Source organism: Rutidosis leptorrhynchoides, chromosome 4 (assembly GCF_046630445.1).
Source record: "Rutidosis leptorrhynchoides isolate AG116_Rl617_1_P2 chromosome 4, CSIRO_AGI_Rlap_v1, whole genome shotgun sequence".
NCBI lineage: Eukaryota > Viridiplantae > Streptophyta > Magnoliopsida > Asterales > Asteraceae > Rutidosis > Rutidosis leptorrhynchoides.
In genome coordinates, this window is record NC_092336.1 from 409,410,605 (window position 1) to 409,427,675 (window position 17,071).

Consider the following 17,071-nt stretch of genomic DNA (forward strand, 5'->3'; position numbering starts at 1 on the left):
AGACTGCAGCAAGATGAATCCTACATGAAAAATCCATATAAGTTACTTCAAACAGCAGCAACAATAGTTCGAAATAGCAACCTTTAAATGGAATTAAATGGAACTAAATCCAGCCTTTCTAACCAGTGAAAAAAAGAATGTTCTGAATCCAAGTTCTGTAAGATGAATCCTACATGACCATACACAAATAAGGTGTTAAACAAAAAAATCTAAGCTTATTAACATATAATAAACACCAAAGCAATTGAGTAGTCAGTGAAGAACTGAACTGACCAATATAAAGATCAACATCGGTTATAAATGAAGTAACTAAAAGTATAGTAACAACGGTTTACTAATTGTTCGAACCGTAAAATTGACACTGCATAGTAATTACATACGTAAAAGAACTGAACTAACCAATATAATTCGCAACTGATTCTAGTGTTATGTATTGAGTTGCTTGAATGGTCCGAGAGGTAACAGAATATCCAGAAGGTGATCGAAGCGAACCTGCAATATAATAAAAAAAAAACCCAAGAATTTGTCATTGTAATTATATCGTTTTGCCTTATAAAAATCAACAACAAATATTTTATCATGAGTTATAAATTCTCAAAAAAATAAATTGAATGTCGATAGTAAACAAATAGGGTTATGTGACGGGTACCAAACAAATAATAAAACAGACAATAAAGTAACTATAATCACATATATGTAACCAAATAAATGTAGAACTGAAAGTTTTGTAAAACAAATTCAATCAATTCTTTATTATTTGAGATAGATAAAAACTGTTACTAACCATTGTTAGTAACATAAGGCAATGGCGTTCTGATCGAAGCTCCTTGCAGGTTCTCGAGCATGGTCATGTGAAGATGGTAACAGGGACAAACCGGTATTAGGCGAATGTAAAGATGAACAAATTTGATATGTGGGATCAAAATACATATAGTTAAAACCATAAATATACGATTGTTAACAATAAATACAATACACTTACTAATCTATACATTTCAACTTCTAAAGTAGGCTAAATGATACCTGTGATCACAAGATGACCAAAAAAACCTTCAATTGATATTCATACAACGAAATTTAAACTAAAGATAAAAGGGTACCACAAAATTAAATTAGATTGATAAAGCAAACATAGCAGAAAGCATATATAACTAACAAAGATACTTATTAATTATAAAATGAATAAAAGAATGATTTCAGAATTAATTTTTTCATTACCTGAATTTGATGTTGGAATATGATTTTAAGTGACAACAACATTCGTTGCTGCGGTAGGTTGTTTTCCATATCCCCATCACAAACAAATTAACTTTTTCGTAGCAGGTTTAGCGTTCTTTGGAACGTTAAAAGACATCGTATAATTGAAAGCTCTTCAGTTATCTCCGATCTGTAAGTGGTATAGTGAAAAGCTCTTCACTTAATTGAAATTGTAAGAAAGGAATAAAGGCTCTACGGTTTAAGAAATATACGGTTTTAATAAATTAGAAACTGAAACTCCATTGTATTCCAATAAATGATGAACAAATCATACACAACTATAAAAAATTAATAACTGAAAATAGATGCGAATGAACCAAGCGAACAACCTTCAGATAATCGAACAAAATTAGGCACTGAATAAGAATATGGTGTCGAAAACTTGGATCCTTCATGAAGACAAAAAAAATGTAAAAAAGATGAGTGTAAACGATATTAAAAGTAAATAAAATGATTCATTAACATAGAATTTATACCGCAAGACCCATTATATTACTACCGGTAAGATACTTTATGCTATAGGTTGCTGCTTCATCTTCAAGATTGTTAGCACTACCATCTTCATCACTACCATCTTGTCCTGATCAACGGCTGGAAACCAAAACAATATATCTAAGCTTCATTGTCATTGTTCTAAAATTATTCCTATATAAATTAAATATAATTACTCTTGGGGACAAACGATCTTACAAAATTACAAACAAACTATAGAAAATAAGAAAAATATATTAACTTAAAAAATGCTAATTATAGAGAAGATAGATTTGATTTAAATAGTAGAGAAGATAGATATACAAAAATGTCTAACGTATTTAAGGTCCAAAGCGGCATCTAACACTAACTTAGCTTAGACATGGTCCATGTTAAGCAAGGATCAAACGATAAAACAAAGTTCATCTCATTAGCACGGTTATATTCAAATGTGAGACTTCAAAAACGTTATTGTCACGCCATTCTATTTCAAGTCCTGATGATATTTTGTAGTACTAATTTCACGAAATTCCGGAATTTATGTACTAAAAGCATATCATAGTGTAGTTAATAGCGAGTCCCACAATTAAAAACAAAGAGGTTAGCATAAATACACTTGGAAACAATTGAAATCTGAAAAATCAAATCGGGGAATTTTATAACTATAAACTATGTAATAGAAGGTTGTATAAAGCTTACTTGGTTTAAAACAAAAAAAGCACTTTGAACAGGGTAACGATCATCCATAAAGTCCAAAACACATAGAGCATTTACGTTCTAGGAGTCTACCTTGTATTCTGAAAAAAAAAAAGTAGAATAGATAAAACCCTTTTTTCAAGTACGTAATAACATTTTTTCATCATGAACTAATTACTAATAGTATTGACATCCAAATACCCCAATTTTGAGGGTCAGTGAACCAAAAAAATGAAAATTAACATCACATTGAATAAGATAGAGTTTGATACCAAACCATTTGATACCATTTGAAAAGAATTAAACGATGCGTACATTTGCATCCTCCATCTTCAGTTGTAGAATTTTTTCTTCTGCCATTGTTAAGACCAAACCCTAATTCACAATTATCTGTTCAACAGGAAAAAAAAATGTAATCTTTAAGTAAACAGGTGAACAAATAATTTAATTAAAAATGAACTTTATCATTATATCAACCAACGCATGAACAAATGACTTAAAAATACAATGAATCAAATAATTACCTAAAATTAGTTGATCAATGTGTGACTCAAATTTGTAACGGAATTAGGCGTCAACTGCTAATGTAAGGCAATAGTTAACATTAAGACTTATAATTCTCATCCTCAATCTCATATAATTGATAACACTGGATGTAGAAAATGAAAACGAATTGCGAAACGAATTAAGAATCGAATCATGTTACTGAGTAATAAGAAACCCTAAAAATCCTAAATTTTTAAATTTGATAATCATTAGCACTATTATAGAAACAAATTAAGAATCAGTACAATTACGTACCATGGATATATTGGTTCGAAGGTTGATCTCAAATAAACCTTCAATTACCTTCAATTGTAAAATTGTTATGGTTGATTCAAACAGAAACCTTCAATTACCTTCAACCTATATCATACGAACCTTAAAGCGGAATCGATAAAAACGACTTCTTTTCAAGCTTTAACACTCGAAATCCATAATCGGCGTTCTCCAGAGAAGCAGAAGTATCAGATGATTTGACTGGTTGGAATCGACTAACAGTGATGAGCGGAAAGCTATTAGGGAATTTGAGGGTGATTAATGGTAAAGAGGAAGTTTAGAGAGAAACCGTAAAGAGGGAAGGAGGTAACTTCCGTTCATTATTTATCAAATTAACAAATAATAGGGTAACGGGGAAGTTATAAAAATAACTGTAAAGTTTTAAGGAGAAGTTTAAGGGGAAGTTTTAAGGGTAAAATAGATAAATACAATTAGTCTTAACTAAGATACAATGATCCAAGCTAAGGTAAATTTTAGCTATCAGATCATCTTTTTTAATGGTTGCGATTTAATTTGAAAGGGGACTAGTTTATAACCCGCGCATTCGCGGGTATTTTATCATACATGATTCTAAAGATATATTTTTAATAAGTTATTTATATCATCAATGATCAATGATATAAGTAATAGTAGCGCAATATGTGCGTAATAAATCATAGAATCTGACTATAATCATAGCTCACCTACAAATAGCTCACCTACAAATTTGAAGTAAGGATGTTGCAGTCTGTAGTTAATTAACATAATAAAAACATGTAAATAACCTCACCAAAATTCAACAACTAATAACACTACAATGCAACTAAAAGAGGCAAATTACATAAAGTAAAATATGAATATTACCACTATCAGGTCGTCAATTGCCCATATTGAAATACGATAATGCCGCCTATAACGGATTCAACATCAACGGGCAGGAAAGATCGGAAGCTCAATTGACAAAGAACATTTATTTTTCCCCAACTCATAAGCAAATGGGATAAATGATAGCCTGGATTGACCCAAATCATAAGCAAATGGGTCAAAGTTGTCTTCTCTTTTTGATAAACACATTAAGAACATGTTTGTTTAATAATCATATATTACCATTGTTTAATAGCAGATAACTGACATTACTACCTGGTGTTCTGGAATTGAACCATCATAGGCAATGATTAATCTGTTTTGCAGCCTCATTAAGCAATCCTCCTATTTCCATCAACTGTTACACAGAAAATGACTCATGATACTGAATATAAAACAAAAACAGTAAATCTTTGTGTATTCATAACTAATCGATTGACGGAACATTTGATGTTTATGATTCTGGAGCATTGATCACTCTATTTCTTTATCTAAATGATCAGTCTCAGATAATGATAACAAAATATATTGCAATTTCACCACTTCTGTTACAGTTAACCGGTGAAGGCTATATAAAACGTATGTTAGAACTAAGGAAGTGAATTAACATTGTTGATCACCATCATCAGTTAGATATTAAATTCATGTTTTATCATATATAATTAAATGCAGTATGACTAAAAATATCTTCTTTGTAGAGATACAAATAATGAGAAGCATGGCAAAAACATGAGAATATTGAATCTTGAGCCTACCACCAATTCGTAATTCATGGGGTAAAGGTATTTTACCAAAGGTTCTACGATGTCAAACAACAATGGATATGTACAAAGGTTCACGATATTGATAAATTCAGTATTAAGATCTTAAATAGGGTTTATTGATTATACATATACTATCTAAAATTTACAGAAAATAATCGTTCGCGAAACTTACCAATATCATATATATTATACCCGGATGTCACCTGAGTCAGGTCACTGGTTCCAAAGGAAAAGAATTCGGCCTCTTTTGCAATCTGTAAGAACCAAATATGAGAATCTACGAAAAGTATAAATTGTGACACCATAATCTCGGGGAAACCTGTCACGCCTTGGTTCGTCATAGAAACCGCACCTTGAAAGATCACACACACCTTTAAAGATCACGCACACATCATAAATGATTTATATTAATCACCGTTAGATTTAGTAAATACATCATGGTAAACTATAAAGCATAAGGACTAAAATTCATACCAAAAAACTATGAAAAAAGTAGCTTACAATATCATACATTTTGTTTGCAGTTGCAGTAAATAGATAGAAATATAAAGAACTTGAAAGGCCTAACACATAAATAAAAAAAATTAAGCGGTTAATAACTTAATATTAGTCGACCATCGACATAATAGAGATGATAAATTACCATAAATCATGGTCAGTCGATTTGTGAATTTACGTATCAACTGTTTTATGTATCATCATTATCATTATGTTTATCAACATTTGCAGCAGAAATCGAATAGTGCTTGGAACCCAACAACTGGATGTTACAAAACAGAAAAGATTTTTAAACATAACCTGCAGTCAAACAACAAAAATCAATTCAAATGACAGATTTTTCAAAACAACACATCCGTGTTTGATGTAACTGGACCTTTCTGCTTGTAATCTAGTTTGTTCAAAGACTCAGTTGCAGAACATGACACAATAGATGAACAGGGTTCAGTAATGGAGATGTCATGCACACAAAAAGGTATAGGCATGTTTGTAGCCCTGTCTGGACCAACAGTAATTTGAGATCTGGAACAGCTGCCTCCATCATCATTCCACACTTCTTCATCAAACGGGACACCATAATTAGCACCGATTTTGGCCCCCGCACCACTTTTCTCGAAAACCTTACAAAACACATACACATCCTGAAATACAGATATCAAGTGTGTTAAGTACAATTTGCAACTAAAAGCTCCATTAAAAATCCAAATGATACTTTTCCTAACGTACATAATTGTCTAAAAAAAAAATCCTATATTTCCAATTATTTGTTATATGCCATAATTTATAATTAGCATCACACAAACTGTTATAATAGCACAAAATGATGAAGCTTATGCCATAAATGAATATAGCCTGAAAAGAAGCAATTTAAAACATCTACTAATCGAATCTATCTCTGAATATTAAACATAATAAAAGGCCATTAATTTATGCAAAGATCGTCAAAAAAATAATCTCAAATGCAGTCCAGTAAACATCAAAAAGAAGTTTTTTCTTATATTAAACAATGAAACTGATGATACCTAAAAGAAGAAGGCACATAATCGGGTACCATCGAAGATCACCGCCATCTGCCATGGAAGAAGTTGATTGCGATTGGCAGTCGATCTTTGCGTTTAATTTTTTTTTCTTATTTCTTATCCCGTAGACCTAATAAGGGTTAGGGGTAGCAGGAGTAATTAGTAGCGATAACCGCTGCTTAATTTTCTAAATGACGTGATTAGGAATTTAAGTGTCTAAGATTAATTTAAGAAGATTAATCTAAGGGTCAAGATTTGAATATGTGGGATTTTTTAATAATTAATGATGCCATAAGAGTTTTGTTATTATAGATTTTTGAATTTGAATTGAAAGTATTAGTTAATATACAGGCTTTGTTTTAATAGTTAGAGAGGAAGGATGTTACTTTTATCAAAAAAAAAAAAAAAAAAAAAAAAAAAAAAAAAAAAAAAAACTGTATACGGATTCACAAATTCAAAGTCTTTCACTCAAAAGTTAGAGCGCAATTTTCTCCCATCTCCCCCCTTTAATTACTCTGAAAAATTTCTCTCAATCTTTCATTATTCACATAGTTCTCTGTAATCTCCCCTCACTAAAATCCATTGTTCACCAAATTTTGCTCCGATGATGAATGACGGAATCATCGACGTTAATTGCATCAACAATATCAATTGGTTATTTGCTGTTCCTACCTTATTAATCGAAGTCTTCAGGTTTTTCCTCTTGAATCATTAATTTCCGTTCCGGTTTTTTGTTGTTCTTTCCGTTATCTGCTACTCGCTCAGGTACTCTGTTTCTCTGATTGTTAATAATTTTTCCCTTTTTTTTTTTTTTTATTTTTTTTTTATTTTTTTTTTATTTATTTATTTATTTTTTGTTTCTTATGTCGCTGTTACTTCGCTTCTATCTGATTAGGGTTAACTTACGCTTATTGAGTAGTATAGTAAAAGTTATATGCTTCAATTAGTCCTGATGTTTGTTTATATCTCGGTTTTGGTTTACATAAAGTTGTTTTTGTTTTATAAGTGGTCATTATTCCGAATAATAATCCACCCTACCTAAAAGAACAGAAAGCTATCCAACTGTCGTGAACCCATTTTACCATCTGCGGCCAATGGAGCTATTTTATTGTCTATGTATTGTGCTGCTTGATTGTTGATGTGTGTTTCTTTCTTCTTACTTTTTTTATGGGTTTCATATATAGGTGTCGTGCCTGTTGTCGTCAGTATCTGCAGTCACCATTACCTGCTGTTATGAATGAAGGTTATGTCTTTATTATAGTATATAGCTTGAACAACTTTATGTTATATTGTCATTGGGGCTAAACAATATGAACTGCATGTGTTACTTTGTGTCATTTGTGGTATCTTAGAAGATGGATTACTTTTATTGATCATATAAAGAAGTCAAAGGTTTTAAAGGAGCTTATTTGGTATAAGATTTCAGGTTTCTATCGGCCAGATACCAAAAACTTGTTCTCAAAATATATTATTGACGACAATTTAGTTAGACCGATGTTGATAATGGATCTGTTAAGGTTTTAAAATCAGTTTGAATTGCAAATGTGCGAGTTTGACCTTTTGTAGTCAATCTGGATATACAATTACTATGAATGTTGTGATGACCCGTAACACTGGTAAAAAGATGCACCAGTCAAGCAATCGAAAAGTAAAGGGCTAAGTAGACCAGACCAAGGTAAGATCAGCAATTACATTTTGGTAATCGTGATCATATTGCAGGTATGACACTCGCAACGAACATAAGTAACACATAGGCCACGACTGCAAAAAATAAAAAGCTAACATTTGAAAACATCTATACATTTTGTTTCAATATATGAAGCTCACATTGTAATTATAAACGGTCAATATATGCACAGCTTATTTGATGTCTAAGAAAAAAAGGTAACATTTGATAACAACTGTACAGTTAAATATATAAAGCTCATTTTGTCTACCTTTTCTAAAGGAACAATAATGGCTAAAGATAACGAAACTGTGTTTTCGTATGCATAACTAAAACATGTATGGTAGCCATAAATCTATTCAATAATGTAGTACTAATTTGTAACCTATCTTATATAATACTTGAATCTATTTTTGTAACAAAAGTGAAAAATATGACTTAAATAGTCCTAATATGTCATGACATTTAATATGACCTTATTAATCTTGCATTCTATTAAATAACCACATAATAAGACACCAACAAGATAATGTTTTAATAAGTCTATTTTTATGCAACCACAATTTAAGAGTTCTATATTGTCATATGATAATTAGGACCTCAAATACTCAAGCGTCCTATTATAATGTTTTTTAAAATACCAATTTCATAACATATATTTAAAGTATTCTATCATAGAACCTTAATACAAGTGTCTTATTACATCAACAACTAATAAGACAACAAACATTTAAAAGTCTTATAAAGCCTTTTTTAGCATCCACAATTTGAAGCGTCTTATTAAGTCATATGGTTATTAGGACCCAAAAGCTCCTATGTCTTATAGAATTATTAATGTTTTCTAAAATAATAGAATTGATAGGATCTTATTATAACAGTGATCCAACACGTTGCAGTATAATAAAACTCACAAATAAATATCCTATTTAAAGTGTATTTCACGTATAATGAACATATCAAGTGTCCTATGAACACCTATGATAATTGGACCCAAAAATCATGTGTATGAAATGAACATATCAAGTGTCCTATGAACACCTATTATAATAGGACCCAAAAATCATGTTTCCTATCATTTGAAATCTCATCTCATAGTGCGACTCACCTTCTAAGTGTCCTATAAAAACATAGGATAATAGGACACCAACAAATTATGTGTCATATTAAACAACTTTTTAGGACACAAATTTATAAGCGTATCTAATAATAGGACCCAAAAATCATGTGTCATATTCTATAGCTTTTAGGACCCCAGTTTATAAGCTTATCGCGTTTTAGGACACCACTACTTTTGCATATATCATATGGGACTCCAAAAAATGCCCTGTCCTATTTTTGGGTTGCTTAGGACCCTTATTTACCGGGGTACTAGAACTAAGGGTCCTAAGAAAACAGTTTTCTTGTAGTGTACGCTTTGGTTTCTAACTTCATATCATTCATTAAAAGGTGACCTTTTGTTTGCTTGTTAATTTTCCCCCATTATTTGTGTTCTTGAGCAAGGAGTATATCAAGCAACTTTTTAACCTTAAAGTTGCTACAAAGCAGTGATTTGTACACACTAAGCTTTCACTCACAATTAGGCAATACAATTTTCATGTAGATAGTTATATGGGATGTCGATGAAGAATATGAGGGTTAGTGTACATGGTATGTTAACATGTGATTCTAACACTCATAAGTTGGGTATACCATGGGTCATGTTGAGATATCGTAGAGATAAGTTATTAATACCTTTATTTTAATATAGGTAGATAAGTAGTATTTATGTATAAGTATTTACTTTGTTGATGCTTATTTTCTTTTCTGAATTTCTTTTAATTTTTTGTTTGATTGTCATGTATTCATGAACCTACAAATTGAAATGTTTGTATTTAAGCAATATGAAAGTGATATTGAGTTGTGTTTTGCCATTTTCTAATCAATAGAATTGAGTGTTTTGAGTATGATTTTTTCTTAAATATGTATCTTAATGTTAATGTTAATGTTAATGTTATTCCTTAACAAAAATTGCTCATAAGTTATTATTATTGCATTTTTAAGTGAAGTTCTCTTAAAATGCTTTTCTTATAAAATTTCTTTTGTTATTCTTTCTATGTTGAGAAAATTGTGCGGTTGGTCCCTGTGATTTACATGAAATGGTGTTTGGTCCCTGAACTTTATTTTCGGGATTGTTGGTCCCTGTGATTTTCAAAACACGTGTGGTTGGTTCGTGTCAGGGACCAACAACCCCGAAAATGAAAGTTTAAAACATGTGTAGTTGGTCCCTATCAGGGACCAACCACACGTGTTTTGAAAATCACAGGGACCAACAACCCCGAAAATGAAGTTCAGGGACCAAACACCTCATTTCATGTAAACTACAGGGACCAACCGCACAATTTTCTCTTATATGTTTAATTTAATGTTTAATATGTTATTTAGCAAACTTGTGATTTGTCGAGTCATCAAATGGAATTAATGGGATGAGAGATTTGGGTCATGAGACTTTGTCTTTTATGGATCAAGTTTGATTTGGGTCAAATTTGGTTGTATTCAAGTGTTGGTGCAAGCAAGATTTTCGTTGGTGAATTTGGATTACTCATATCATATATGACAACTACTCTAATTGGAAAGGTTGCAGAAATCGGTTCTCGGAGAGTTCTCGGCAGGGTCTCCAAAACGAGAACTCGGAGAACTCGAGGAGAACTCGGGGAGTTATCGGCAGTTGACTTTCGTTGACTTTTGAGATTTTACCGAGTTTTTTCCGAGATTTGACCGGTTTTACCGAGATTTGACCAATTTTTTCGAGATTTTTTCGAGATTTGACCGATTTTTCCGATATTTGTAACACCCCAAATATTTAAGGTATTATTTTATGTAAAATTTTATTGCTAAGAAATTAATGGTAAAGGATATTTTATGTTAAATGGACGAAAGTTAATGTTGTTAGTTAAGTTTCAAGGGACTAAAGATGCAAGGTTATGATTTAGGACCTCCTTAACTATAGTTTACATGGGGAGGGTAGAAATTGCAATTATGCCATAGTTGTTTTAATAAAAGAAAATAGAAATGCTGGAAATTGATTATTATTCACAAAAAAAAATAATATACAGAGAGTGCTCCTGGGTTGTGTATGTCGACATTTGCAAGGGAAGAAGGAGGATCCATCATTTGTTGAAATTTAACTCATGCAAGCTTGAATTTGTGAAATCTAACACACCCTAATCACTTTAGCAAGCTCTAATCTTCCAATTTCATCTTCATTGTGCACAATTAGGGTTCTTAAAACTCTAAAAGACAAGGTATGGATTTTGTGTCTAATTATTGCTTGCATTGTATGCTAATGATGAGATTATGCTTAAGAAAGTTGCTATTTGTTAAATTGTGCACATTTGGATGAGTTAGTATGGATTTGTTGTTGATTTTGGAAGTAATTACATGTATGAACTTGCATTATAGATTTATGGCATGATTATGGTGAGAATGATGATGTTCTAGTTAGATTTCTAGTCATGCACACCAAGTGTTTGTTAAAATGCCTCAATGAGATGATTTTGTGTTCTAGCTAGAAATTTTGATGAAGGATGCTCATGTATGAACTTTTGTTATAGTCATAAGTTATAGAAATTGATAATTTGATAAGTTAATGGTGTTAGTAATGAAATTGAATTATTATGCACATTTGATGTTTAATGAAAGGATTAAAGGAAAAGTTGCATGATAAAGCTAAAAGTGATGAGTTAGTAATATACATGATTAAAATGTGATGTTTGATTGGTAACATGCTTGTTTTAGAAAAGATGAGTTCAAAGTTAGAAAGTATGAATGAATGTATGTTGTGATTAGGGGGTAAAGTGTAAGTGTAAGTATGAATGACGTAATGATTCAAGAAAGTTGTGATTTTGATTTAGTTATGTGATTAATGAGATTAGCTCATGTATAGGTGCTAATCAAGGAAAAGAAGTTACAAGTGACCAAGGAAATTCAATTAAGCAAGGTGAGTTTATAGGGGGTAATATGGGCGGGTCAAGAGTGGCTTAGTGTTCTCGGATTGCATCCGTGCAAGAGAGTAACGACTAAGTGCACTAGTTACGTAGCTTAGATAGAACTATTGGGTTAGCTCAATAGTTGTGTCTATGGATGATGCTTAGCTTAGGCAAGGTTATTACATTGCTAGTAATCTTGCCTATGGTTCATGTTAGCTTAGACACTTCGGGTGTCTATGTATGGGATGATGATAGCTTAGGCATATTTAGTATGTCTATGTTTAGCTTAGACATGATTACTAGGTTCGGCCTAGTAAGTCATGCCTATGGTATGAATGATCGGATCCGAAAGTATGCAAGCAATCTAAGGGTTGAAGGATAAGTGTTTTGATTATGCCCAAATGATTTATGTTTTGTGTTTTGTTACTTTCCTATAACTCACTAAGTGTAAAAGCTTACCCCCATGATGTTTTATGTTTTAGGTGTTAAGGTTCATCGAGAAGGTAAGGAACCCGTGTGAAGAGCTGGAGGAGCATTGGCATTAGCGTAAGTGGTATTGCAAGTCCCTTTTGTAATCACGCTCTATGATTACCGCTTATCAAACGCCATGTATTTGAAGTGTCATGTTTGTCATTATTGAATTTGGGACCAAATGATGGTTTTGTTTCATGAAAACACGTTTGATGTCTAAATGTTGTTATTAGATGGTATACGATGTTAGAAACTGAATCTTAAGTTTGTGTATGAATTTGGTTGTTTTAAATGTGTTTGAGAATGATGGAACGTGCAAAAGTTGGTTTAAATACAATGTTGCAGGTCAGGCACCCGGATTAGGGTTATGTCGCGCCGCGGCAAAGGGGTCCGCGCCGCGGCATATAACTGAAGTTGGGAACAGAAGCAAGGTTAAGGAGTCTAAAATTTCCTGTGTTGTGTCGCGCCGCGACAAGGCTTGCCGCGCCGCGGCATAAGCCTTGTCCGGCCAGTGACTTAACTTTTCAAAAAAAAAAAAAAAAAAAAAAAAATTTTTACTCGAATCAAGGCGTTAAAAGTTGGTATCAGAGCTGTGGTTTAAGGGACTTGGGTAATCCACGATAGGGATTATCTAGGCTTAAACCATTGTTGTGAAAGGATAAGCGGTTTAGGACTTGCATAAGTGTTATAGTCGTATAGTTGTGCCATGCTCCATAGGGTAGAGTCATCGACTAGACCCGTAGTATAATGATTGATCTATGAAAGGAGTTTGATACCCGTTAGCCATGATGTCATAGTGGACTTAATGTGTAATGAAATGGTGTAATAACAACAGGCCATTGTTATTACTTCATTTTAGTACACATGAACATCTACTATAGTCATGGTGAATCGAGTTAGGAATTCTTTCGAATGGTTTGGTTTTGTTGAATAATGGTGTTATCGGTATTTGAACTAATGGGTTGAATGTAATTTTTTTAGAAATGGCTATTGTATCACCAAACCGAGGTCAAGATGAGGATGATGAGTACGTCCGCACCCCATCCGCGGAGTCTATAGAAGACTCTCAAAACGAATCGGGAGAAGTTAACATGCCAAATGACATTTCGGGGCAAATAGGGCAAGCCTTGATACGTTATACTCCAACTTTGTTAGAGAAGATTAAGACGTTGATCAATGATCAATTAGATGAGAAGTTAAAGACTTTTGTTGCTAATAACCCTACCTTAAGAGGTGAAGGGGGAAGTGGAGTAAGGCAAGAAGAGGTAGAAGCCCCTAAGAGAAAGGATGACCGTTTTGAATATAAGAACTTCGCAAATTGCCATCCTCCCGAGTTTCATGGTAAGGTTGACCCTATTGTTAGTCAAAGATGGATTGATGAGATTGAAGAAACCTTCATGTTGTGTGAATGCCCCGAACATTTGAAGGTAATTTATGCGGCTCATCAAATGAAGGGTAGTGGATACGAGTGGTGGAATTTTATAGTTAAGTCTCATGGGCGAGACGTGGCTACGAGTTTCTCATGGGACAAGTTCCGTGAAATGTTTATGACCCAATTTGCTCCACCCGCCGAGGTTAGTAGGTTGAAATCCGAGTTTATGAATATAGAGCATGGAGGTAAGTCGGTGACCGAGTTTAATGCCGAGTTTAATGATAAGTCTCGTTTTTGTCCGGACTTCGTGTCAAGTCCCAAGTTGATGATGGATCATTATCATGAAAAGTTGAATCCCGAAATAAGTGAGTTTATCGATAAGAGTACTTATAAGACTTTAGCCGAGATGATGAATCGAGCACTTGTTAGAGAACATGAACTTAGGAAGAAGGCGGCGTTCAAGCGAAAGTTAGATCAAGACTCCAAGGTAATGCAAAATGTTAGTCCGAAAAAGGGTAAGTTTGGTTTCGAATCCCCGCACAAGTCAAAAGGGGGTTTTGTGTCGGGTAAGAGCGGTGGGAAAGAAGCCAAGTCGTGTACCAGGTGTGGTAAGAATCATACGGGTGAATGTAAAGCGGGTACCACCGATTGTTACTCTTGCGGGAGGCCGGGTCATAGGGCCGCCGAATGCCCTAAGAAAGGTAAGCAATGTTACTATTGTTTTGAGAAAGGTCACTTTCAAGCCGAATGTCCGGAATACAAGAAGGATTTAGCTAGTGGTAGTGTTAAGAAAGAGGTTAAGACGGAACCGAAGACTAGTGATAGCCGACCAAGGGCCCGAGCTCATCAGATTACCGCACTCGAAGCGAAGGAGTCCCAAAATGTGGTGTCAGGTACCTTTATTGTAAACTCTTTACCTGCGCATGTTTTGTTTGATTCCGGTGCTACGCGGTCGTTTGTATCATATTCTTTTTGTAAGCATTTTAATATGACCCCAAGTATGTTAGAACACCCATTAGAGGTTGAAATAGCGGATAATAAGACCGTGATGGTGTATAGTATCATTAAGGGGTGTGAAATTATTTTGGATGATGAAAAGTTTGTCATTGATTTAATACCCATGCAAATGGGTGAATTTCAAGTAATTGTGGGCATGGATTGGCTAGGTAACAATGAGGGGATAATTTTGTGTCGTAAGAAAATAGTGTTAGTTCAATCACCAAGTGGAAAAGTTATATGGATTTATGGGGAACGAGCTAGGCGTGCAATTCCTATATGCACATATGCTAAGGCTAAAAGATTTTTGTCTCATGGGTGTTGTGCGTTTTTGGCACATGTTGTTGATGATTTGAAAAAGGTTGTTGAATTAGATGATGTACCAATAGTTAACGAGTTTCCGGATGTGTTTCCAAGTGAATTGCCCGGTGTACCTCCCGAGCGAGAGGTAGAGTTTAGAATAGATTTGATACCCGGGGCCACGCCAATTGCCAAAGCTCCATATCGAGTAGCCCCATCGGAAATGAGAGAAATGATGACTCAATTGCAAGATTTGATAGATAAAGGTTTTATACGCCCTAGTAGTTCACCTTGGGGAGCTCCGGTTTTATTTGTGAAAAAGAAGGATGGAACTATGAGAATGTGTATTGATTATCGAGAATTGAATAAAGTCACTATTAAGAATAAGTATCCGTTGCCGAGGATAGACGATTTGTTTGATCAATTGCAAGGTGCAAGTTTCTTTTCAAAGATAGATTTGAGGTCGGGTTACCATCAATTGAAGGTGAGGGAAGAAGATGTCCCTAAAACAGCTTTTCGAACAAGGTATGGTCATTATGAGTTTGTGGTTATGCCGTTTGGATTAACAAATGCTCCGGCCGCGTTTATGGATTTGATGAATAGAGTTTGTCGACCGATGCTTGATAGGTTTGTAATTGTGTTCATTGATGACATTTTGATATATTCTAAGAGTGAAGAGGAACATACGGTACATTTAAGACAAGTATTAGAGACTTTAAGAAGGGAAAGATTGTTTGCTAAGTTCTCTAAGTGCGAGTTTTGGCTTCGTGAAGTTCAATTTTTGGGCCATGTCATTAACAAGAAGGGTATTTGTGTTGATCCGGTGAAGATAGAGGCAATTATGAGATGGGAACCACCTACGAATCCTACCGAGGTTAGGAGTTTTCTAGGTTTAGCGGGGTATTATCGGCGATTTATACAAGATTTTTCTAGAATAGCCACCCCACTCACCAAGTTGACTCGTAAAAGTGTGCCATGGAGATGGGAAGAAAAGCAAGAACAAGCGTTTCAACTCCTTAAGGAAAAGCTCGTTCAAGCTCCCATATTGGTTTTACCGGAAGGGAATGAGAACATGACGGTTTATTGTGATGCTTCTAAGAAAGGCTTAGGGTGTGTATTGATGCAAAATGGGAAGGTCATAGCTTATGCTTCCCGACAATTGAAGGAACACGAGAAACGCTATCCTACGCATGATTTAGAATTGACGGCCGTGGTTTTTGCTCTAAAGATTTGGCGTCATTATCTTTATGGTGTTAAGTTTTCCATTTATACCGATCATAAGAACTTAAAGTATTTGTTTGATCAAAGGGATTTGAACGATAGGCAAAGGAGAGGTCTCGATTTGGTGAAAGATTATGATTGTGAGATCTTATATCACCCCGGAAAAGCGAATGTAGTAGCGGATGCTCTTAGTAGGAAGTCAAGTCATCAACCGATTAAGATAACAAGCTTGGCTATGGTAATATCACCTCAAATATTTGATGATATTCGTGTTGCACAAGGTGAAGCATTATCGCCCGAAAACGTGAGAAAAGAAAGAATCAAGGGGCAAGTTGACGATTTTGTGGTAGATTCTCGTGGTTTAAGGCTTAGATATGGGAGAATTTGGGTACCTTTGCAAAGTGATGTTAGAAGTGAGCTCCTTGACTTAGCTCACAAGTCTAAGTATTCGATTCACCCCGGTGCTACGAAAATGTATAGAGATTTAAGGAAAGACTATTGGTGGCCGGGAATGAAGAGGGATATAGTTAAGTATGTGCACAAGTGTCTTACTTGTCTTCAAGTGAAAGCCGATCATCAAATGCCCTACGGTGAAATGCAACCTTTAGAGGTACCGGTGTGGAAATGGGAGCATATTACGATGGATTTAGTGACTAAGTTGCCTAAGACCCCTAGACAACACGATGCAATTTGGGTTATTGTTGATAGATTGA

At 34.1% G+C, this 17,071-nt stretch overlaps 2 long non-coding RNA genes across 5 annotated transcripts; both read right to left on the minus strand.

Annotated features, from left to right (window-relative positions):
- Positions 1 to 1,636: 1,636 nt before the first annotated feature.
- On the minus strand, positions 1,637 to 3,046 carry LOC139844146 (uncharacterized). The gene is made up of 4 exons (XR_011757841.1): positions 2,949 to 3,046; positions 2,702 to 2,814; positions 2,428 to 2,525; positions 1,637 to 1,848 (listed from the first exon to the last, which is right to left on the minus strand). It is a non-coding gene; the product is annotated as an uncharacterized lncRNA (long non-coding RNA).
- Positions 3,047 to 3,185: 139 nt separating this feature from the next.
- Positions 3,186 to 6,538, minus strand: LOC139844145 (uncharacterized). 4 transcript variants are annotated; one of them, XR_011757838.1, is made up of 6 exons: positions 6,371 to 6,538; positions 5,494 to 5,989; positions 5,362 to 5,413; positions 4,363 to 5,221; positions 4,087 to 4,234; positions 3,186 to 3,458 (listed from the first exon to the last, which is right to left on the minus strand). It is a non-coding gene; the product is annotated as an uncharacterized lncRNA (long non-coding RNA). The 4 variants fall into 4 exon arrangements; XR_011757839.1 differs by lacking the exon at positions 3,186 to 3,458 and having other exon boundaries at positions 3,822 to 4,234; positions 5,494 to 5,648; positions 5,725 to 5,989; XR_011757840.1 differs by lacking the exon at positions 3,186 to 3,458 and having other exon boundaries at positions 3,822 to 4,234; positions 4,363 to 4,444; positions 5,023 to 5,221.
- Positions 6,539 to 17,071: the final 10,533 nt, after the last annotated feature.